The sequence below is a fragment of the Balaenoptera physalus genome, assembly GCF_965194825.1.
Source record: "Balaenoptera physalus genome assembly, chromosome: 8".
Classification (NCBI taxonomy): Eukaryota; Metazoa; Chordata; class Mammalia; order Artiodactyla; family Balaenopteridae; genus Balaenoptera; species Balaenoptera physalus.
In genome coordinates, this window is record NC_138887.1 from 122,539,612 (window position 1) to 122,562,547 (window position 22,936).

Below are 22,936 nucleotides of genomic sequence, written 5' to 3' on the forward strand. Positions count from 1 at the left end.
CTCTAAAGGAAAATGTAGATTCCCAATGCTGGGAAGAACATTTCTGCCAACAACTTTTGTGCACATTGATAATTTTTCTAGGCTATCAGTTGAGGGATGGGATTGCCGGGGGGAAAGCCACAGACGTTTTCTACACACAGGTCTTCCCAATTTCCACTCCAAGTCTGTGAGCTTTTCAGGCTCCTCTTATACCAGCCGCTCATGGGGTTTTCTTTTTCAGATAATGTATATGAAATAATATCGATGTAATTTGGGGGGCACAAAATTCGTTTTATTGATGACAAAATACCAAAGAAATACATTCTCATAGTAAAGAACCAAGGCCCCTGCAGAAGTACAGGGTATAGCTGGCCTGGCCGGGGCGTCGCCACTGAAGGCCACCTTGGCTTCCCGGGGAAAGGCGGCGGGAGGGGAAGAAGTTGTAGAGCAGGGACAGGAGTGAGGAGTGGGGGGAGAGGAGGGGAGGAGGCCGCGGGGGGCAGGGCAGGGACTGCCCACCAGGCTTGAGGACGTGGTAGCCGCTGACCGAGCTTGCAGCTCTCTCGTTGCTGCTTTGGCTTCCCGGCTCCCCCACGACGGAGAGGGCGGCCTGGCTGAGGCTGGTCAGGTAGCTTCTACATCTCGCTGCCCATCCCTGGCCCCAGCCGGCAGCAGTGGCAGCCGCAGATGAGGAGGAAGATGGCGGGATGGCTGGCGGCCCGTGGGGTGGACCGTGGCATGGGGTATACAAAACTAGGATATGCTGGAAATAGGGAACCACAGGCTATCATCTCTTCCTGTATTGCTATTAAGGAGTCAGCAGAAGTGGGTGATCAAGCTCAAAGGAGGGTGATGAAAGGTGTTGATGACCTAGACTTCTTCATTGGTGATGAAGCAATAGAACAACCTACATATGCAACAAAGCAGCCAATCCGCCATGGTATCGTTGAAGATTGGGACTTGATGGAAAGGTTTATGGAACAAGTGATCTTTAAATAGTTAAGGGCAGAACCTGAAGACCATTATCTTCTTTTGACTGAACCTCCACTGAATACTCCAGAAAACAGGGAATATACTGCTGAAATAATGTTTGAGTCCTTCAGTGTTCCAGGCCAGTACATTGCTGTACTGGCTGTTCTTGCCTTAGCTGCATCCTGGACCTCCAGACAAGTAGGAGAACGGACGTTGACCGGTACGGTAATAGACAGTGGAGACGGTGTCACCCATGCCAACCCTGTGGCTGAAGGGTATGTGATTGGCAGCTGTATTAAGCACATTCCAATTGCAGGACTAGATATAACCTATTTTATACAGCAATTGCTGAGAGACCGAGAAGTAGGAATTCCTTCAGAGCAATCCTTGGAAACTGCTAAGGCAGTAAAGGAGTGCTATAGTTATGTCTGCCCAGATTTAGTAAAAGAATTTAAGTATGATACAGATGGATCAAAGTGGATTAAACAGTATACTGGAATCAATGCTATCTCAAAGAAAGAATTTTCCATTGATGTTGGATATGAGAGATTCTTGGGACCTGAAATTTCTTTTCATCCAGAGTTTGCTAATCCAGACTTAGCCTATCTCAGAAGCTGTAGATGAAGTAATTCATAATTATCCTCTTGATGTCAGACGTCCTCTCTACAAGAATATTGCCCTCTCTGGAGGTTCAGCCATGTTCAGGGACTTCGGACGTCGCTTGCAAAGAGATTTGAAAAGAACTGTAGATGCCAGGCTGAAATTAAGTGAGGAATTGAGTGGTGGTAGATTGAAGCCCAAACCTATTGACGTACAAGTCATCACACACCACATGCAGCGATATGCAGTTTGGTTTGGAGGATCCATGCTGGCTTCCACACCTGAGTTCTGCCAAGTACGTCACACCGAAAAGGATAATGAAGAAATTGGACCCAGCATTTGTCATCACAATCCAGTGTTTGGAGTCATGTCGTAGAATTGGCTTCATAGTTATTGGGGTTAGGGAGGTGGGGAAGAAATAATCTTTCTGATTACCTGTTTTGTCTGGATGGCTGGTTTTGAGGTTGTAAACCTAACTTGAAATAATAAGACGAAACATAATAATACAGGAATATTTTAATAAGGGTATCGACATGCGAATGTAGAGGAGAGCCAAAATGATTAAGTGTTTTTCTTTAGATTGAATATTTGAATCTTACGTGTAACAAAAAGAAGTGGGTTTTAGTTCTTTCTGTGCCCTGGTATTTTGTACATTATTGAATTACCCAAGATTTGATGGGATTTATCGGTATGTCGATAGCTCTGTAATGCTTGAATTGTACACTCTGAAGTGTGCAATGCAACAGCTTGTTTATATTTTGTACTTTTTATACTATGAGGAAAAAGAGTCAAAGAAAAACTAGTATTTGTGGGGAAAAAAGTGACCAAGTAAAGGATAAATACAAAAAGTAGCCTATGAGACTTGGCGTGCACACACACTCATGGGACTCCAGTTATTGGAAGTGCTTCCATACCCTGTGCCCCCCAATGGTTTTCTTTGCAAGTGCCTTTGGAACTAAGAAGCTAGTATCTTGGATTAACTGATGCCTGCTTGTGCTTTCTGATTACTCACATTCTGTTTCTCGCTTTAAAGGAAAAGTAAAGACAAGACTCTTTGACCAGTATTGCAGTTCTGTAGTGTCATTTCTTATTAAAAAATGAATAGTTTCATTACCCAAATTGGTATATTTAAAGCCTAACACCATTCTAATAAAGGCACAAATTTCTTTTTCATACTTGTTTCCAGCTCTTTAATCTCTTTATAAGTTAACTAATAAATCTATTTTCTTCAAAAAAAAAAAAGTACGGGGCATAAAAGTGGAAACTTTCCCTCCCTCTGCTCCCATCTCACAAAGCTAGGACCTCTCCAGCCTGGAGCTTCTAGTGGATTCACAAAGACACGCACGTACGTACCACACGTGCATGTACATACACATGTATGTATATGTATATATACATATATAACATTTAATTGTATATTTATATATAAACAAAATATTATTTAGCATAAGTAGCAAAATCTACAATGTACATTGTCCTGCAATCTCCCTCTTCAGATTTCACGTAAAATGACAGGTTTTGGTTATTCCCTGGTATTATGTTATGTGGATGTACCACTATCAACAAATGTGTCTTTTTTTTTTTTAAATTAATTAATTAATTAATTAATTTTTGGCTGTGTTGGGTCTTCGTTTCTGTGCGAGGGCTTTCTCTAGTTGTGGCAAGCGGGGGCCACCCTTCATCACGGTGCGCCGGCCTCTCACTATCGCGGCCTCTCTTGTTGCGGAGCACAGGCTCCAGACGCGCAGGCTCAGTAGTTGTGGCTCACGGGCCTAGTTGCTCCGCGGCATGTGGGATCCTCCCAGACCAGGGCTCGAACCCGTGTCCCCTGCATTGGCAGGCAGACTCTCAACCACTGCGCCACCAGGGAAGCCCAACAAATGTGTCTTTTAAAGACCTTTAGCTAGTTAAAATATTAAAGCACTTCTTTTAAAAAAAAAGTAAGCAATCAGAGCTGGCTGAGCAGGGGAGGAGAGCGGCTAGCCAGAGGGCCCTCTGGGTGCCCACCGCGATGCCAGGTTGAGTCCGCCCGGCTCCTCCCCACTTCCCCCCGAGGCTGCACCCAGCTTCCCAGCTCTTTCTCCTGTATGTTCCCCTCTGATCTTCCTCAGCAGCCAGCTGTTGGCGGGAGCTGGAGTGGGTGTCAATCCCGCATGGGGGGTTCCAGCTGGGAGGCCAGGGGAGGGGGCAGCTGGGCTCTGCCTGCAGCCTGGGGCGGCAGGACCTGTGTGTGGACAGGACCCAGGGCGACAGGTAACACGTGACTGCATTTATCTGCAGCGTGTCACACTAGTCTTATCCGCACTGTAGGCCAGTGGCAGGTGTTACTGGAATAAATACTTGCTTCCAGTGCGATCGTCTAGCCCACAGTCCCCGGCACGCAGGTGCCATCTCCCCGTTCACGGTGCCATGTAAGGAAGACTCTACGTGCGTGGTCCGAGACCTCCGCCTGGACGAGGGGCCGAGGGCTGACCCCTGCGCTCCTCTCTGGCAGAGACCACAGACCCACGCATGCCTCGGAGCCGGGACATTTTCACCATCACTGAGCCCCCCTTGCTGCTCCGATGGGGACGGAGAGGGTCGAGGTTCAGACCTTCACAAGGTCGCACAGGCAGCTGGCGTGGAACCTGGAATAAACCCGCTGCCTTTGCTGAGTTCCTCCCCCATGTCTGCACTCACAGCCTATTTTCCCTGTTATATTGCAAACTCCTAGAATTTAGTTTGCCCAAGAATCCCCTGGGGGGCTTCATAAGATGCAGATGACAGGAGTCCCACCAGGAGCTGTGGTTTTGTGGGTCTGGTGTGACTGGGGAATTGGAGTATTTTGTAAGAACCCCCAAGTGATACTTCCGCAGGGGGTCCTTGGATCCCACTTTGGGACGTTCTCTCCTAGAAAGTAGGAGCCCACCCGTGTTCATCTCTGCAGCCCCCAAACGGCCCTGCTGTTTAGAGAGAATAATAATAATAGTCCGGTCAGAAAGCTGTTCTGAGTGATCACTGCAGGGGAGCTTAATCTGGGGCCTTTATCACACGAACGATGGGAGAGCTGAAAACTGGAAGGGAACTGGGTGGGGGGGTCACGCAGAGCCAGAAGCGCTGGAAGCTGGGGGGCTGGCGGCCAGATGGTCCTGTACCAGCATCTGGCTCAGGCGCGGAGGACCTGCCCCAGGGCAGGTGTGGGCCGAGCAAGGAGAGCGCCCGGGTTCCTCCGTCCAGCCCGTCTCCACCCCCCGACAGACACTGTGGCTGGAGCATCCGGGGCCCCTGCCGCGCGTCCTGCCCCGTGAGGCCCAGCAGGCACGGGAGCGGGCGAGGCAGCGCGGCGATGGGGTGGCGGAGGCAGCGGGTGCCTGGGAGCGACTCCGGCTCTGCCTCTGGACCGGACGCTCCATCATCCTGCCCCGGTTCCCTCAGCCTCCCGCTGCCGCAGGGACAGCGTGACTGGGCTCCCATTGTACAGATGAGGCGAGGCGGCAGCCCTGGGAAGATGCCCTGGGCGGGAGCTGGACGTGGGCCCCCACGTGGAGTCACCCAGGGTCCCCCGAGTGGGGCCCGGCTTCTCAGCCCACGTTTAGCCTGGACACGCAGCCCACCGTGTGGCCGTTAGCGGACGGGGGTGCGTGACCGTCCCCGAGCCCGGGGGCTGCCGTGTGGGGGGGCTGCCGTGTGGAGTGGCTGCCTGCCGCTCCTCCTGGCCTGAGCGGTGAGCGCTGCCACCGGCCCGTCGCCCACCGCAAGCCCCGGAGGCAGGGAGGCCTGGGTGCGGGCGCCACGGCCGTCTCGGTCCCCTTACCCAGGCTCGCCGTGGCCGCCGGCTCGGGCTGTCGGCCTGCCCCCTGGCTTTGGGGAGGCGCTAGCTACTCCTGGGAACTGACCCCCGGGGGCCCTGGGCTGGACCTCCCACCTCTGTGTGCAGCAGACTCCAACCTTTTTCCTCGGGTGCGCCCGCAGGGTGTGCCGGCCGAAGGGCCCGCATCTTGCTGACGGTTTGTTTCAAAGGCGCCAGGTGCCCCCGTGGCCTTCCATCCAGCGTGTGTGACCGGCCTGATGAGGGTCCTTAGTCGTGGGAGAGTTACTTTAATTTGAGAGCAGGATCCTTCCACTTCAGGACTTGGCTGTGTAACTAGCACATTTCTAGATGTGCACACGAAGAACCGCGGCCCGTGAAGAGGCCAGACTCTTCTCGCCCGTTTCTTTTGCCTCCGTCTGCCCTGCTCGAGCCAGCGGGTGGTACTCAGGGACCCTTAATAGCCCCGGGCCCAGGCCCTGTGCCGGGAAGTGTATGTCCCCCTGCAGGCCCAAGTGGGCATCCGAAGCCACGCTCCGCGCCCACTCGGGAACTGTCAGGCCAGCGATGTCATGACTTCCCCTGTAAGAAGCTCTACACACAAAATTCAAGTTGTCAGTCAGGGTATATTTTCTTTTCAGTGAGACCAGCCTCCGGGCCATGGAACATGCTGGAACCCTGTCCGAGAAGTGTTGGACCTTTGGGTGGGGAGCCCTGGGCAGGGGGCAGTGGGACACGGCCTCTCCCACTCTCCTCCCCATGTCCACATCTGGTCACAGCTGCAAGGACACCTGCCGGGTCCCTCCGACCAGCCCCTCACAAGTTAACTGACCTGGAGTTTTGTGCTTCCTCTTCCAGAATTACTTCGTTTGCTTCTCATCACCCCTCTGTCATTTACAGGGGAAAGCACATGGGGGACAAATGAGGAAACCGAGCCTCTGGACGAGCTGCTGTCTCCGCTGCTTCCTCCTGCTTGGAGCGAAGCAAGGGGACCACTTGTCCCTCCCGCAGAGCTGCCGTTTCCCGTGATGGGGCTGCAGGGTGGGAACCCAGGTGCCCCTGGAGTCATTCCTTGGTGTAGTGGGTTGAGCCGTGTCCCCCCAAAGCTATGTTGACGTCCTAACCCCCGGTTCCCGTGAATGTGACCTTGTTTGGAAATAGGGTGTTTGCAGATGTCATCGGGGGTTAGGATGAGGCCTCGTAGGGAGAGGAGAAGGCCGTGTGACACCAGGGCAGAGCCCGGGAAAGTCACGGGCTGGCGGCACCCCAGGAGCTGGAAGAGGTGAGGAAATTCTGCCCACAGTCTTGCGGGGAGCTCGGCCCTGCATCTCTGCTGCTCAGGCCCCAGCTGTGGTGCCCACTGCCCTCGGCGACCGTGGGGACGGGAACCTGCCGTGGGGATGGAGCTGCGTGGAGGGTTTACAAATGGGATTCAAACCTTTCCAGACGCGGTCAAACACGTTCCAGGAAGGAGAGGAAGAGAGAGAGGAGGTCAGGTGGGTAGCCATCCTCAGCCGATGGCCCCTAGGGCGCCATGGGCCAGCCCGCACCTAGCCTGGCTGGCGGCCCTCACGCATCTGCATACAGCTGGCCTCCTCTGGGCATCCTGGGGACGCTGCACCGACGCGGGCAGAGGGGCGGGGACAGGCTGGTCACGCAGGGGGAGGACCCGACTCCAGGCCCAGTTCTTCTCCTTTCATTGCAGACGGTCTCTGGAGAGAAGAGGGACACAGTGTGGCCAGTGTGACACGGGTGGTCAGAACTGCACAGCGCAGAGCAGAGGGTGGGGGGACGCGGCCAGAGCAGTGCAGCGCGTGTGGCCCTGGTTTGGAAGGAGGGCGGCCACCACGTTTCGTCAAAGCCGAGGGTTCCCCACGTGGCCGGCTTATCTTCCGATGCAACTGATGATTTCCACTCATCTACCTTCAAAAAGGGGAATCACGGGCACTTTCTAAACACGAACAATCTTCCCCTGGGGGTGAGCCGAGCAGTTAATACCCACTGGGTCACCACACCACGCGGCATATAAACACTGGCATCTCGGTGGCAGTGATTGCACTGGACCTTGAGAACACAGCTAACGTCCTTCCTGCTATCAAGGGTGTGGGGCTCTCGGGGCCTCAGCGACGCCTGGCAGAGCTCTGGTGACATTGACCTCAGGGATGGGGGTGCAGGCTGTCTGGGCTGGGTGGTGAATTTCCTCATCTCTTCCAGCTCCTGGTGGCCAGCCGGTGGCCCCGGCTCCTACCACAGCCTCTGAGTCTCACACCCAGAGCTGGCCACCAGCCCCGCTGGCCTCAGGAAGGTCCCACTGATGGGTGGGAGATCCGTGCTTGGGAGATCAGTGCTCTCGGGCTGAACAAGGCCGTCCCCGTAGGAGGGCAGTTCTGGTGGAACTGAAAGGACAGCGTCTCACTTGGAGGGACCTGACGGTACGGGGTCTGCTCTGCTTCCTCTGGGGGCCCCTGTTTTTACCCCTCCCATCTCAGCAGCCCCACCCCTACGCACAGCACGTGTCTTCCCGAGGACGCTCCCACTTCAAACTCCTCAGGGCATCGTCCAGACCCAGGGCGTCCCCTGAGGTCGCCCAGGGGCAGGATTACTCTCCCCATTCCCCCGAGAAGGCCGCACAGACCATCACGGCTTAGCCATAGGCGGCCATTTCCGTAAAAGAGAGAGCTTGTCTTGTTAAGTAAGTAAGATAATCGGCAGAGGTTCATTTATCTGCTGCGTGAATTTTAATTTCCAGGGACTTATTTCCCCATAACTGGGGAGGGGTTAAATGTGCAAAGTAGTGTTTTCATGTCAGGGGAGAGTCGCCAAGGGGCGGCGTGAAGAGATTGCCCGTGTGTGCGTGCACGTGTGTGCCTGCGTTAGAATCCTTTCCTAACCTGGCTTTGAGAAAAGCACATTCCGGTGTCTGTGGCTTCCCCCATTTCGACCATTGTGGCATCTCTGTTTTATTAGACTAGTTTGCACCTTCCATAGCGTCCTTCTCTTTTCCCCTCATCAGAAATTTCGCTGGACTTGACTGATTTTGACCAAATTGAATACTATGCAACATCCAGATGTATCGTAATTCTGGTTAATTAGAAACAATTTTAAGTAGCACAGTTGTCTACAGGTTAGTGCATTTTGATGAACTTTATTACGTGAACAGAGATAAGCAAAGTATGATTTTAACAAGTGGCTGCCACACCTCGCAGACGGCCTCACGGCCTCTGACTGTCCTGTTCAACGATGTGTCCTCTGTATCCATCTGTCCTTCTGGCATCACGCGGTTATAGAATTCCAGCTCACGGAGGGACGGCCCAGCTTCCAAGAACAGCGCTCTTACCGCCATCTCCATGCAGTCCTCCAGACTCCGGAACACTGGGCTCCCGGGAGCACCGTGATTATTTGGGGGAAGGCCTCTTGGGGCGGGGACGCAGGGCACACGGATGCTGCCGTGGGGTCTGTGAGGAGGTGGGGACAGACACCCGGGGAGCGGGGGACCGGCAGGAGGGGAGATGCTGCAGCAAGGACGGTGGGAAGAGGACCAGGAAGAGCCTCGTGCCCAGAGCCGTGAAGCGAGGAAGGAGCAGGGCACCTCCCGGACTGGCCTTTGGGCAGCAGAGCCTGAGTCGGGGCTGGCGGGGGCTGAGGGGGCGCTGGCCAGTGAGCTCTGGGCACAGGCCGTGCCTCCAGGTGGACAGGGCTGGACAGCAAGGAAACAAACAACTCCTGAGGGTCTGGAGCCCAGGGCTTGAGGTCCGCCCGGCATGAGGAGGGGGACAGGCTGATTTCTTCCTGTCCTGTCTCCACAGGAGAGGTCGAGGCTGTGAACTCCCCGGCGGGTCCCCATCTCTCCGGGGAGAGCAGCACAGGCTTAGCCTCTGAGTTGTACTTTCAGGCTCACAGCAATCAGAGCGGTTTAAGAAGATACTCCTGTGAGCTCACTGCTTTTTGTGAATTAGTCTGCGTGAATTGCCAGGGTCACAGGGTGCCACTGTCCCGGGAGGCCGGTCCAAGCAGCAGCTAGAATCTCCCCGACACTTCTGGGCTTCTGTACTTAGACGGTCTGACTTCTCAAGCTGCCCAGCTTCCCCACCCGCTCAGGAAGTGTACACAATCCCCTGCACTGAGCTGCTTAGGGGGCCAGAATGAAGCTGGCCTCGCCGTCCCTCTCTGGGTGGGGCTGCTCCCTGCTCGTCACTTGCACGGAACGCTGGGGTTTTCCCCTCCTCTCCCACGTCAGGAGTGGTTCTCAGGAAAGGGTGCGTATCAGTCATTTACATGCTAGTGTGAATGAGCTCCAGCTCATATTCCCCGATTCATCCAGTAAATATTAACCGAGGGCTGCTAGGCTGTACGTACTGGGATATGAAAACCTCGGCCCCGACCGCTGAGTTGTAGGACTAGGAGGGCCATGGAGGGAGAAACGTAAACAGAAGTCGAGGTGGTAAGTGTGGTGTTCTTCCCAGGGCACCTTTAGGAGCAGGGTGCCCCTTAACGTGGACGAGGGTTGGTTGAGAAAGGGTTTCTGAGTCTCGAGGTTGAGGGGGAGGAGAGAGAAGGTGTGGTGTGGGTGGCAGAGGGCTAACACCTCAAGCCCCGCCCAAGGTTACCAGCCTGGAGGGTTCTGGGGGTTCGGTGTTGCCGGGAGGGCGGACTCACAGGCTGGAACCTGACCCCTGCTTGCCCGGAAACTTGACAGCTGGGAGCTTGGGTGGGGGTGAGCAGGAAATCCACATCGTCTTCTCTGCTTTTGATGGGTTTGGGACAGAAGTCCACTGTTTGGGACAAATGCCAGTTTTGTGCGGGCTAACCCAACAGGAAAAGGTTTCTTGGGGGTCTCTGACGAGAGGGGACACCCTGGGTCCAGTTGGGGGTGCGACTGGCTGAGCTGGATGGATTGGGTGCAGGAGGCGTCGGGGAAAGAGCCTCCAGCTGGACCACAGGGCGGGTGGTGGTGCGTCCAAGCAGGGTAAGGGACCAGGGGCAGGTGGGAGGCCAGGGGCTTGGGGGGCTGTGCCGGGTTCACTGTTGGATGCATTTAGGGACGTTTAGGCAACCTGACATATTGTTCAGGTGGGTCTAAAGGAATAAAGCTGTAATGGTGGGATTTTAAAGGTAGAGAGGATGAAGGGGATGAAGGGCCCAGCGGGCCGCTGGTCGCTCTCAAATCACAGCTTGGGGTGGCCTTGTATGGGCGGGCTGTGGTCCTGCCCTGCGCTTGTAGATGGCTGTGGTCCTGCCGGCACTGAGCTTGGAGGGACCAGAGGCCTCCCTGACGCCCAGGCAGCTGTGGGGCAGAGCTGTGATGGCCAGGCCTTCTCGGGGACACCAGGACTCAGAGAAGTTCGGGGCCTGCTCACGGTGGCGCAGCTCGGGAGAGGAGGAGCCGGGGGCCCTGGAGGCACCCTCGCTGCGGCCCCTGTGGGCCCCCACCCTGGACTGCATCTCCGTCCAGGGGTCCTCCTGCCTCGCTCCTTGCCGGGGTCCCACTCCCGCTGCAGGTAACACCCTCGGCTCTCTGCTGTTCCCGACGGCTCTCACCCCGTGTCCCGTGATGCCACGGCCACCGCCACGCCCCACCCAGTCTCTGCAGGCTTCTTCCTGAGTGACCGCTAATGACGATAATGACAGCAGAGACGCTGGTACGGCAGTAGCCGGTGCCTGCCGAGCTCTCTCCTAAGTGTTTTGCACACGTTCGCTCGTCTAACCTCAAGTGCACTTCTGGGTGGGCGGGTCCCGTTCTCACCGCCCAGTTTACAGGCGAGATGACTGAGGCCCGGCTGAGTCAGGGTGGGAGCCAAGGGAGCCAGCAGGGGGCTGCAGGTGGCAGCCCCGCCCCTTCCCTTTCTGGGAAGCACAGGCAGTCGAGGCGGGACCCTCGGCCACGTGTCGTGTCGTAGAATCAGCAGGAGTGACTGTGCCCTGGGGCCGGTGAGGAGACGGCTGAGGGCAGCCGGGGCTACAGGGTCCTTGCCCGACACCACCCAGTGGGCGCCCACCTCCTGGGACTTGCAGCTATGGGCCAGGACAGTCCTCGGGGCGGCCCCATGCAGGCTGGCTCTGGGATGGGTGGGCCAGGATGGGCACCTGGCCGGGTGCAGGACGGAGGCTGGGAGGAAAGCTCTGTGTCTGGCCCGGGACTGGCCCCAGTGCACAGGTGACCTGGGGAGCCTCCCACTGGCCGAGGAGAGTAGAGTTCCTGCCTTGGTTCACGTCTGGACGCCCCGCTGGTGTCTGAGGGCACCCACACACCAGAGGCAGCTGGAGCCTGTGTCAGGTCACACAGCAAAGCCACAGGGAGGAGGACCTGCAGATCCCGGAACAGGAGATGGGCAGCTCTCTCAACACACACTCACACACACACGCACACATGTGCACTCACACAGACATGCACACACTCACGTCTGACTGGGGTCCCAGGTGCTCCAGGGCCTGGTGTTTCACCACTGGAACCTCAATCGCTGCCTTGTCCCCACGGGCCTCTCCCCGTGCAGGGTGAGCGCAGGAAACTGGCACCCGCAGGTGTCACCCATCACGCCCCTCTGTTGAGAAGGGACTGTTGGTAGCAACAGCTCTAAGATCTCGGAGGCTAAGCGACCTTGGCAATGATCTTGACAGAGAAAGTGCCCCAGACGAGGAAGTGCCCCAAGTGCCTTAGGAATAGGAAGTGCCCCAAGTGCCTTAGGAATAGGAAGTGCCCCAAGTGCCTTAGGAACAGGAAGTGCCCCCAGGGGAAGAAGTGCCCCAGGTGAGGAAGTGCCCCCAGGTGAGGAAGTGCCCCAAATGCCTTAGGACCAGGAAGTGCCTCCAGGTGAGGAAGTGTCCCAGGTGAGGAAGTGCCCCAGGTGAGGAAGTGCCCCAAGTGCCTTAGGACCAGGAAGTGCCCCAGGTGAGGAAGTGTCCCAGGTGAGGAAATGCCCCAAGTGCCTTAGGACCAGGAAGTGCCCCAGGTGAGGAAGTGCCCCAAGTGCCTTAGGACCAGGAAGTGCCCCAGGTGAGGAAGTGCCCCTTGCAGCCTCTCCCAGCACAGCCACCAGAGTGATCCTGTTACAACCCCATTCCCACCAGTTCTCTCCCAGCCCCAGAACCCTCCAGAGGCTCCCATCTCACTCAGGGTCAAAGCCGAAGTCCCCACCGTGACTTTCAGACCCTGCGTGGCCCACCTCCTTCTCTGTCCACACCTGTTCCATCCTCTTCCCTCCATCCAGCCACAATGTCTTTCTCAGTATCTTGGCCAAACTGGCACATTCTGGCCCCGGGGCCTTTGCACGTGCTGTGTCCTCCTCCTGGGAAGCGGGCCTCAGGCGTTGTCTGGCTTGCTTCCTGACCTCCTAGCCTCCTTCCTCTGGACTCTGTGCAGGCCTCGCTGTGAGAGGCCAGCCCTTCACCTCCCGTCCTACCTCCTCTGTGCTCTTGGCGTCCCCCACAGACCACACGGCCTCTTCACCAGTGTTTATCTTCCACCCGTCACTAGCATGGACGCTCCAGGCTGGCAAGGATTTTTATCCGTTTTGGTCACGGTTGTATCCCAGTACCCAGAACAGTGCTCTGTTGACAAATATTTACTGGATAATTTCTCTTCAGACATCTTGGAGAGAGACTGGGGAGAGAAGGGGAAATGGGTAAACCGAGGTGGGAAGAGTTTGGACCAGAGCAGCTGTGGCAGGCAGTCCAGGGACCTGTGGGACAGCGGGAGGGGGCAGAAAGGGCCGGTCACCTGGGGATCCGTCCTGCCAGCAGTGCATCTGTGAGCAGCCTTGCCAAGAAAGGCCCCTGCGGCCAGAGCTGGCCAACAGGCAGCCGGGGCTCCTGCGCCCATCCTGGTGCCCATCCTGGTGCCTGGTTTCCTGGTGCCCGGCCTGTCCCAGGGCCCCCATTCCCATAGGTGAGGTCTGTGCAGCTGCTGGGCCTCCCGCTGACCAGGGGCTTGGACCTGACTTGACCGGGGGCTTTACTTCCCGGAGGCCTGAGCTACAGTGGACCTCAGGTCTGCATCTCACACTCCCGGCTGTGGCCCCGCGTGGCTGGCCGCCCCTGTCAGCCCCCGTCAGCCCCCGTGGAGGCTGGGAGGGGCTGCGGTCCACACAGACTTACTTAGTGGCCTGGGGACCCCAGCCTGCCTGAACCCGTGGGTCTGGTTACAACCCTCTTCATTCCACAGGACAGGTGAACTTGGTAGAGCCCAAAGGCAGCTGAGCGACAGGTGCCTAGCCGTGGTGCGGTTTGTAATGTGGACTTGTCCAGGCAAGTACATGCACGTCACAGTTGTGGAAGTCTTTAAAATACCTCTGACTCTCCTCTTCTCCCACATGGACATATGGGTACCTTATCTGAGATACATATTTATAAATTACCTGGATCTTGGGTAATTTAGATGAGCAACTTCTACGTTAGAGTTGAGCGCTGGTATTTCCTAATCACCTGGCAGAGAGGTGTGGGGTGCCTAACTCTGCTGGTCCTCTGCTTATTATTTTGCTCTTGCTTCCAGAAACTGTCCTTGGAAATTCAGAAGCCCGCTGCGCCAGCACCTGGGCGCTCCCCTGGGGAGCCCCTCTGGGCCTGCCCTTGGAGGGGGTCCTGAGCTCCAGCCATCCCTCCGGGTGCCTGCCTCGCCCCGCCCACCGGTGATGCCCTCCCGTGCAGGGTGCTGGGCCTCTGCGCCTCTGAGGGTCGCTCCACCTGGGCGGGGGAGCTCTCAGAGGGGGTGGCTCTCTGCGTCGGAGCACCGGGTTAGGGGGGGGGTCTGTGCAGGCCTTCCTGTCGGTGCTGCCTGCTGTGTCCAGAGACAGAGCAGCCCCTCGGCCGGCAGGCGGGAGGGGCTGCTGGGGAACAGGGAACACAGGCAGCACGGTGTCCTGCATGGCCCTGAGCCGCTCGCAGGATGGCGTCTTGTCACCAACAGCAGCAGGCCAAGGAGAGACAGCTAAAGGCTCCTCTCGTCTTCCCTGCCCTTGGCTGCTGGGGGCGGGGAGCGTGGCTGTGATGGACCCACTGAGCAGCTCAGGTGAAGGCTGGGCACCAGGTACACCTGTCTGAAAGGTGAGCCCGTGCAATGGCGGTGCTTTCATCAAGGCCTCCGTCCCGGCGGTGGGGTGCAGGTTTCAAACCGTTCGGGGCTTAGATGTCAAGAAGCTGTCCGTCCGCCGCTGGGTCAGTCTGGGTCCCCACTTTCTTTGATATTCTGACCCGGGAACCCTGACCCGAAGCCAGCTACACAATATCAAAAATTCAAGACAGTGAAAAAGGCACGAAACATCTTAGATTTATTAGAAAAAAGTTTTTACACCATTGACCCCCTAAGGGGGACCTGGGGACCCTCCTGGATCCATGGGGCACGTTTTGAGAACCACTATATTCATCAAAGCACATCGTGATGCTGATTTCAAACTCCAGAGATGGGGAGATAGACTCAACCCTTTTAGTGATGGGAGTTCAAGGTGACATGGAAGAAGGCGGGGGTGTGGGCGGGGAGGAGGGAGGCGAGTCAGGAAGGCCATCCACCCACAGAACTCTGGCCGAGGACCAGGTATCGCGAGAGAAATTGATCCTGGGGTTGAGGCCTCTGGTGGGACCCTTTCATCCTCCACATTCACATGTTGTTACCTGTGATCTTCTATTATTGCTTAGCCTGGCTGGTTATCGCACCTGAAAGCTAGAGAAGGGCCCTACACCCTCTCCCCATGCCCAGCTTTATCCTCGGGCGTCCAGTCTCTCTGGTGGGACGTCCTCCACCCGGGAGCTGCCTGGGTTCAAAGCCCAGCTCCACGTCTCAGGACTGTGTGACAGTGGGCACGTTAACTTTCCTAAAGCTCAGATACCATCTGTAAAATGGCGCCACTCATATTTGCTGTGACAGTTCAACGAGACAAGGCTTGTAGAACTCTGGGCACCTGGGACGTGGTAACCATGGTGGATTCAGCTACTGATTTTCTACCCCAGGACTCTGGTTTCACTGGAACTTGGAGGTGGTGGGGGGATGGATGTCTTCTTCTCCGCAGGGCCGGTGCTGAGTTGTCTGCTCTTTCTAAGCAAGGGGGGAGGCTGGGTTAAAGTTACAGGGGGTATCTTTCTCTGACCTCTTCCCGCATAACCTTGTGAAATACTCTATAAAGTCATTTCTTCCCTATTCGAAGGACAGTTCAAGCTTAGGATGTTTCTATGCTCTTTCTCTGTCTTATAAAACATGTCTAAAATCTTTCTAGAAAGACCTTTGGGTCTGGATCCTGGTCTATCCTGTAGGTCTGCTTTTGCTGAGCCTGGTGACCTAGGTCAGGCTCTCCTCAGTTACCAAATGGAGAGTAGATGTCTGGCCTCCCTCTGGGGCTCTGATGACACAATGGCGTGGTCCACGTGAAAGAGCTGTGAGAAAGCGTTTAAGTCGTATTAAAATGGTTACTTTTGACGGTCACCTTTACTTTTTCATGAAAACCTCAAAGGACTTAATTTTGGTTTCTCCTTTTGCATTTTAGTCCATTTTCCCTCCCTTTTCGGACTAATTTCTCAAGAAGAAATGCTGACTTCTGGTTTTCATTTTCCTCTTCCTTTTCAGATGATGCTACAATTGGTTCTGTGAGGCCAAGTGTGTCTTTGGGGTTCCCTACCTCATTCAAAGTGGGACCGATGTCATGGGTGTTCTGTTATGCCTCGGCCCTTGGTGGGTGACCCAGACTTGTCCCCAGTGACAGTCATCTGTGCTTACTCAGCTCTGGAAAGAGGCTCGTCTCATCTTAAAGTAACAGGAGACCAAACGGGGGCCGCCCGACACGTTTGCTTGTCCAGTCTCTCCTGGAACACTCAGCCCCTTGGACCCTCACAGTATTGAGTCTGCTTAGAAAAAATTGGAAGAAACATTTTTTTCGATCACCACCCCTTGGCCGGGCCTTGGACTGCACTTACCCTACTCTCAAATCTAGTCTTTCCCTACATCCCTTATCAGTTGTGTGCAACCATCATACCCAAACATAAATCAAACATGATATTTAATTTGTCTCACTGCCCCGGCTGTGAGTTCTGCAAAGACAGGACGGGATCCATGATTTCCAGTGCTGTCGAGGATGCTGGCCAGCTGCACAAAGCAGGAGCTGCGGCTTCCACGCCTGGCTCTTCTGCGAGGATGGGCTGGCCTCACATATTCTAGATGTGGGACAGAACAGGTGCCTTTAGGCTATCTGGGCTAGTAGTATAGATCTGTATGAGCTTTACCTGTAACTCACAATCTTCATTTCTGCAAGTCACTGCTGGAAAGTATCCAAGCTCCTGAGCTGAGATTTCACCTCTTTTCTTTCTTTTCTCAGCCTAAGCTGGGGACACAAGCCTGTTTCCTCAGCCACCCAGGGCGTCCCCTCCAAGGCTGAGGTCAGATGCACAATTCCCGCCAGGATGTTGAGTGGAATGTCTCTCTCAGGTGAGAAAGCCAACGACTAGGGACGAAATTCTGCAAAGCAGAATGAGGAAGAGGCTTGTCCCAGCCCCCGAGGCTTTCTAAGTCCCGTAGTCATGCAGGCACCCCAAGGAGAGGGCCCATCCATCAGTGGCAGAGCGGCCTGCGTGCAGGCGACACAGGTCAGCAGGGAAGCCACAGCCCAAGCATCTCCTGAGCCCTGAAGTCCCTGTTTGTGCTCCTCAGCCTTTGAAAGCTCTGGTTTTCTCTCTCTCTTCCTTCCTTCCTCCCTTTCTTCCTTTCTTTCCTTTCTTTCTTCCATCCTTCCTTCCTTCCTCCTTCCCTTCCTTCCTTTCTTTCTTTCTTCCTTCCTTCCTTTTCTTTCTTTCTTCCTTCCTTCCTTCTTTCCTTTCTTCCTTCCTTCCTTCCTTTCTTTCTTTTTCTTTCTTTCTTTCTTTCTTTCTTTCTTTCTTTCTTTCTTTCTTTCTTTCTTTCTTTCTTTCTTTCTTTCTTCTTTCTTTCTTCTTTCTTCCTTCCTTCCTACCTTCCTTCCTTCTCTCCTTATTCTATCTAAGAAGCAGTCTTTATTTCTCTCTGTTTTTCCCCACTACCGATGCCCAGCATATTCTAGAACCTGAACTCAGAAGCACAGGCTCAGAGCCACTTGTCTGATGTGATTTATAGGAATGTATTTTATCACAAAACCTGGGGCCATTTGTACCTGGCAAGGGCATAGCTATAATAATCTCTGTACCTATATTTAGTAGAAAATTAAGCTATTCTTCTGGACACAATAGTTTTCCATTTCACATCGTATATATAGGTTAAACTTGGTGTTAGTTATGCCAGATTTCCATCACAAGTATAAAAGTAATTATCTAATTAACTACTCAGTCTACTTAATGATTTTTAGAAAAGGATTATTTGATCAGGTTAAGGCTGTGGACATACTGTATCTAGATTTTTCTCACATTCTTTTAAAAAACAAATTCGAACAAACAGATATATTTATGGAGAAAATAGATACATGTGGTTTGTAAGATTGCCCAGATCAGTGCATTTGGATAAGGTGGGCAGTTTCTCAAGAATGACTGATGTGTCTTTATCAGTTGTTATGGGCTGAGCTGTGTCCCCCTAAAATTCAATCACTGAAGCCCTAATACCCAGGACTTCAGAATGTGACTATATTTTGGAGATGGGGCCTCACAAGAGGTAATTAAGGTACAATGAGGCCTTACGGGTGGGCCCTGATCCAGTGTGACTGGTGTCCTTACAAGAGGAGGTGATCAGGACACAGACACACACAGAGGGACCACCACGTGAGGACACGGGGAGAAGACGGCGTCTACAAGCCAAGGAGAGAGGCCTCAGGAGGAACCAGCCCTGCCCACACCTTGATCTCGAGCCTCCAGGACTGCGAGAGAGAATTTCTGTTGTTTAAGCCCCCATCTGTGGTGGGGGTCCCGGCTGGAGCCGGCACCTGACCTGTGTGTGAGTCTTCTCTGTTGGCATCACAGAGCACCGCATGGACGGCTGGAGCACGGGGGATGGAATGCCTCACCTGTCCCAGGCTTCTTCTCATGAGACAGAGAGCAGTCCCTTGGTTTAAGTCCATGGAGACCCAATTCTCGGTATTTGTACCCAAATCCAGGACCTGGGGAGTCAGGACCTGGGGAGATTGTGGTCACCCCACCCCTAAATGAGGAGTAACACGGAGCTAGGAGAGGACGGATTCAGGATGCCATCACAAAGGGAAAGATGAGAACTCATGAGGTTGGGACAAAGGAACAAACCTCTCGAGGGGTGCGTGAAGGGATGCAGGGGAAATTCTGAAAAATTGGAATTTGGGAATTCCCAGAGTTCCGACTCTACTAGTACTGTAGCTACATAGCAAGGGTGGCAAAGCGGTGACAGTGTTAGGTGACGGAGATCACCGATCCAGCCGTGTGGTGCCGCCTCCAGAAAGATACTTCGCTCTTAGGCTGCAGGATGGCACATGGCGGTCAATGACCCGCTTTGTTCTGAAGAGTCAGGCCACAGGGGACAAAGTGCTCCGGGATGAGCATCTTAATTTAAGCGACGTGGCCAGTGGTACTCGCCTAGCGAGGGGAGGCCAGGAATGTGAACGCTTACACTGAAGGAAGGAGAGCTGTGGGGCTGGAAGTCCTCTCCAGGAAGATGGGATGAGCTCCTACTGTGTGGCCTTCAAGGGCAGAGCTGCCCAGCAGGCGGAGATTAGGGGCAAAGTGGGCTCGAGGTCGGGGAGAACGTTCTCTCGGCAGGAGCTCTCCAAAATCATCACGGGCTGCTCCACATGTAGCAAGTTTCACACCTATGGAGGTGCTCAGGGCAGGCGAGCCACATCGGGGGCGTCACACAGAGAAGTTCAGGCCGGTGGTGGGGACGGTGGAGGTGACCTTCAGGGTCCAAGCCTTGGGATGGGGTTGCAGACCAAGTGCCGGTCCAAGGGGCTACTTATCAACTGTGCCATCAGGTGCTTATTTATTGGGATTCCCTTATTCGCTGGGCCCTCCACCAGGTGGGGGTGGGAATGCAAAGAAAGACAGAACACGGTTCGATCCACTGTTGTACGTGACCACGTGGGACGGAGTCCCATGAGAAGACAGTCCCCAGAAGCTGGCGGCAGGTGGGTGCTGGGCTGGACACGAGGGAAGGGGTGGCAGGGCTTTCATCTGGGCTTCAGGACACCTGGCTTCACACAGAAAGGGAGGAGGTTGGGCGGGGCTTCACACAGGATGGGGAGAGAGAGCTGGGGCCCACCTGCCTGGGCGGAGCTCTCTGTCACCCAAGACCAGCGTGGGAAGGTCTCCTGGGGTTGACTCTGGAGGGCCTTGACCCCAGACAAGGGGCCCAGCGGACTGTGATGAAATCAAATACTCAGGAGGTCAGATACTCGGGTTCTCAAAGGGTTTTCTCTGGGCTGGAAATAAGCTTCTCAAACCTCGAGGCCAGCACAAATGAGGATAAACTCCACGGCCGTGTCAGCAAGGTGTGATCCCTGAGGACTTCGCATTCACCGAGGCAGGGTGGCTGGATGGGAAGGAGGATGTGAGCTAAGTTTAAAAACATTCTTAAGTGGCTTTTATCCAAGTATAAGTTACATGCATAGAACTCGCTTCAAGTGTACAGGTCAACGGCGTGCGACACATTTTTAGGGTTGTGCGCTGTTACCACAATTCAGTTTTAGAACATTTACTCCATCTGCCCCAAATATCCCCGTGCCCGTTTGAAGTCACTCCCCATCCCACCCCTCCCCCCCCTGCAACCTCTAATCTGTTCTCTGTCTCTCTATCTGCCTTTTCTGGGTGTCCAGTTAAATGGGCTCACTTGGTCTGTGATCTTTGTGCCTGGCTTCTCTCACTCAGCACAGTGCTTCTGAGGTCCACCCATGAAGTAGTATCAGCAGTTTATTCTTTTCTATGCTGAATAGTGATGCACTGTGTGCATGTGCCTCATTTTACCCATCCACGCATCGGGCGATGGGCACGTGGTTTGTTTCCAACTTGCGGCTGTTGTGAATATCAGATGCTGTGAACATTCATGTACAAGTCCTTGTGTGGACATGTTTCCATTTCTCTTGGGCAGGTACATAGGAGCACATCAACCGGGCTTCGATGAGCATTCAAAGGGGTGAAGAGGCTATGAGAGGATCGAAGGGGGGCACAGAAGCCCCCCAGCGTGGTGTGCAGAGGAGTGTGACGGAGCAAGGACGATTCTCGGTCAGTTTGGGGGTGTGGGGCTCATTGGCTTGATTACAGCCAAACCCTTGCTGATCTGGGACATTGAGCCTGGCAGCTTGGGCTTGACGTCAGGGGACCAGAGACCTTGGAGCTTCCAACAAAGGGTGGAGGAGAGTGAGGGCAGCATCCTGTGTAGTGGGGCCGGGGCGGGCACTGCTCAGATACTCAGGACATGTAACCGCAAACAAGGACTTAAGTCTGGCAAGAAAATGTGCGGAGAAGACCCCATGCAGAATGACAGCCAGGCTCAGAAAACATCACAGTGGGATTAGTGGTGACTCAGTGGTTCATCCCAACTAAAATTAGTCCTCATGCCTACGGAAAAGCACTTTTTATTTCTTTAAAATATTCTTTTTACACATTCTGCTTGAAGACTGCTCAGAAATAACTCTAAAATGACAAAATATGAATAAACTGCTAAACTGAACAGAATAAAATTCACAAGGGGCCCCAATTCTGACACCACATAGACAGTAAATGACTAAAAATTCTAAATGAGCACAGAAAACGTCTGTCATGTCACATGTATTAACTCCAACAGTCTAATAGATATGCTTAATTAAAATGGTGAAGCCATCTGTCCAAAAGACTTCTTGCTGAAACTATAATGAGTTGTCTCAGCTTTACTATGTAGCAGAGAGAAGAGTCTTAGAGCTGATTTCTTCTTAGCAGATTTGGAAACTGGGAAAGTGAGACAAAAATATTTCTTTTGGTGACATTTGAGAAGAGAAGGGAATATTACTGCTTTCTCCTGATCTGCAGTCAGACACATCATCCACAGCCTCCGATCCCTTGTTATCGTGTTTTCTTGTCTCTGCAGTGACCGCAGATAAAATACTGAGTCATGGACTTCGTAACGCCTGTCTGAGCCTGCAGGCCCGTGGCCTGCATTAGAGGTTGTGTCATATTGAACTCACATTATATTTAGTGGTAATATTTAAGGAACATTCTTCTTTTAAAACAATTTTTAAATTGTGGTAAGAATACAATATAAAATTTACCATCTTAACCATTTTACGTGTAGAGTCCGGTAGGGTTAAGGATATTTAGAACGTTGTTTGACAGATCTCCAGAACTTTTTCATCTTGCAAACATTAAACAATTGTGCCCATCAAACAACACCTCCCCATCCCCCTGCCGCAGCCCCTGGCAACCACCCTTCTATTTTCTGTCTCTATGAATTTGATGCCTCCAGCTACTTCATATAAGTAGATTGATACAGCATTTGTCGTTTTGTGTCCGGCTTATTGCACTGAGCATAATGTCCTCAAGGTTCATCCACGTTGTAGCAGGTGTCAGAATTTCTTTCCTTTTTAAGGCTGAATAGTACTCTATTGTATGGATGTGTCACACTTTATTTATCCATTTGTCCATCTATAGACACTAAGGTTGTTTCTACCTCCTGGCTATTCTGAATAACGCTGCTACCAGAAGTGGAATTGCTGGCCATATGTAATTCTATGTTTAATTTTTTTTTTTTAATAAATTTATTTATTTATTTTTGGCTGTGTTGGGTCTTTGTTTCTGTGCGAGGGCTTTCTCTAGTTGCAGCGAGCGGGGGCTACTCTTCATCGCGGTGCATGGGCCTCTCACTGTCGCGGCTTCTCTTGTTGCGGAGCACAGGCTCCAGACGTGCAGGCTCAGTAGTTGTGGCTCACAGCCCCAGTTGCTCCATGGCATGTGGGATCTTCCCAGACCAGAGCTTGAACCCATGTCCCCTGCACTGGCAGGCAGATTCTCAACCACTGCACCATCAGGGAAGCCCCTATGTTTAATTTTTTGAGGAACAGAACATTATTTCTTTTAGAGTAGATTTAAAATCATGCACTAACCTATGTCATACCAGAGCCCCTCTGAGATTAACCTTTCATTCAGAAGTTTCTCTAAAGCCATAGAAGAAGGGAACTAAACTCTCTACATCCCTTGTCTTCTAAAGTATAATGAGATAAAGTGGTAAAGTTGAAAAAATACTACTGTAAACTTTGGGAGATGTGGTCCTAGTCTTGACTTTTACCCTTCCTAGTTGTAGAACTTTGAATAAATCAATTCACCTTTTTGAGTCTGAGTGTTCTCAAATGTAAAAAGGAAAAGTTTGAAAGAAGTGATATTTAATGCCCTACTCAGCTCTAAACATATTATGAGAATAACTTCCAACCTAAATGAATGAATAAACCATATTGAGTATGATTGAATATGTAATATTGTATATTGTTGTAAGATATTCAGAGCTATTAAAAAACATGAGATATACAATAGCCAAGACATGGAAGCAACCTAAATGTCCACTGACAGATGAATGGATAAAGAAGATGTGGTACATATATACAATGGAATACTACTCAGCCATAAAAAGGAATGAAATAATGCCATTTGCATCAACATGGATGGACCTGGAAATTATCATAGTGAGTGAAGTAAGTCAGACAGAGAAAGACAAATATCATATGATATCACTTATAT

General features: G+C 53.2%; 1 pseudogene across 1 annotated transcript; it reads left to right on the forward strand.

Annotated features, from left to right (window-relative positions):
* Window positions 1-617: 617 nt before the first annotated feature.
* Window positions 618-3,552, forward strand: LOC309666354 (actin-related protein 3 pseudogene; annotated as a pseudogene). The gene has a single exon. The product of its transcript is annotated as an actin-related protein 3 pseudogene (transcript).
* Window positions 3,553-22,936: the final 19,384 nt, after the last annotated feature.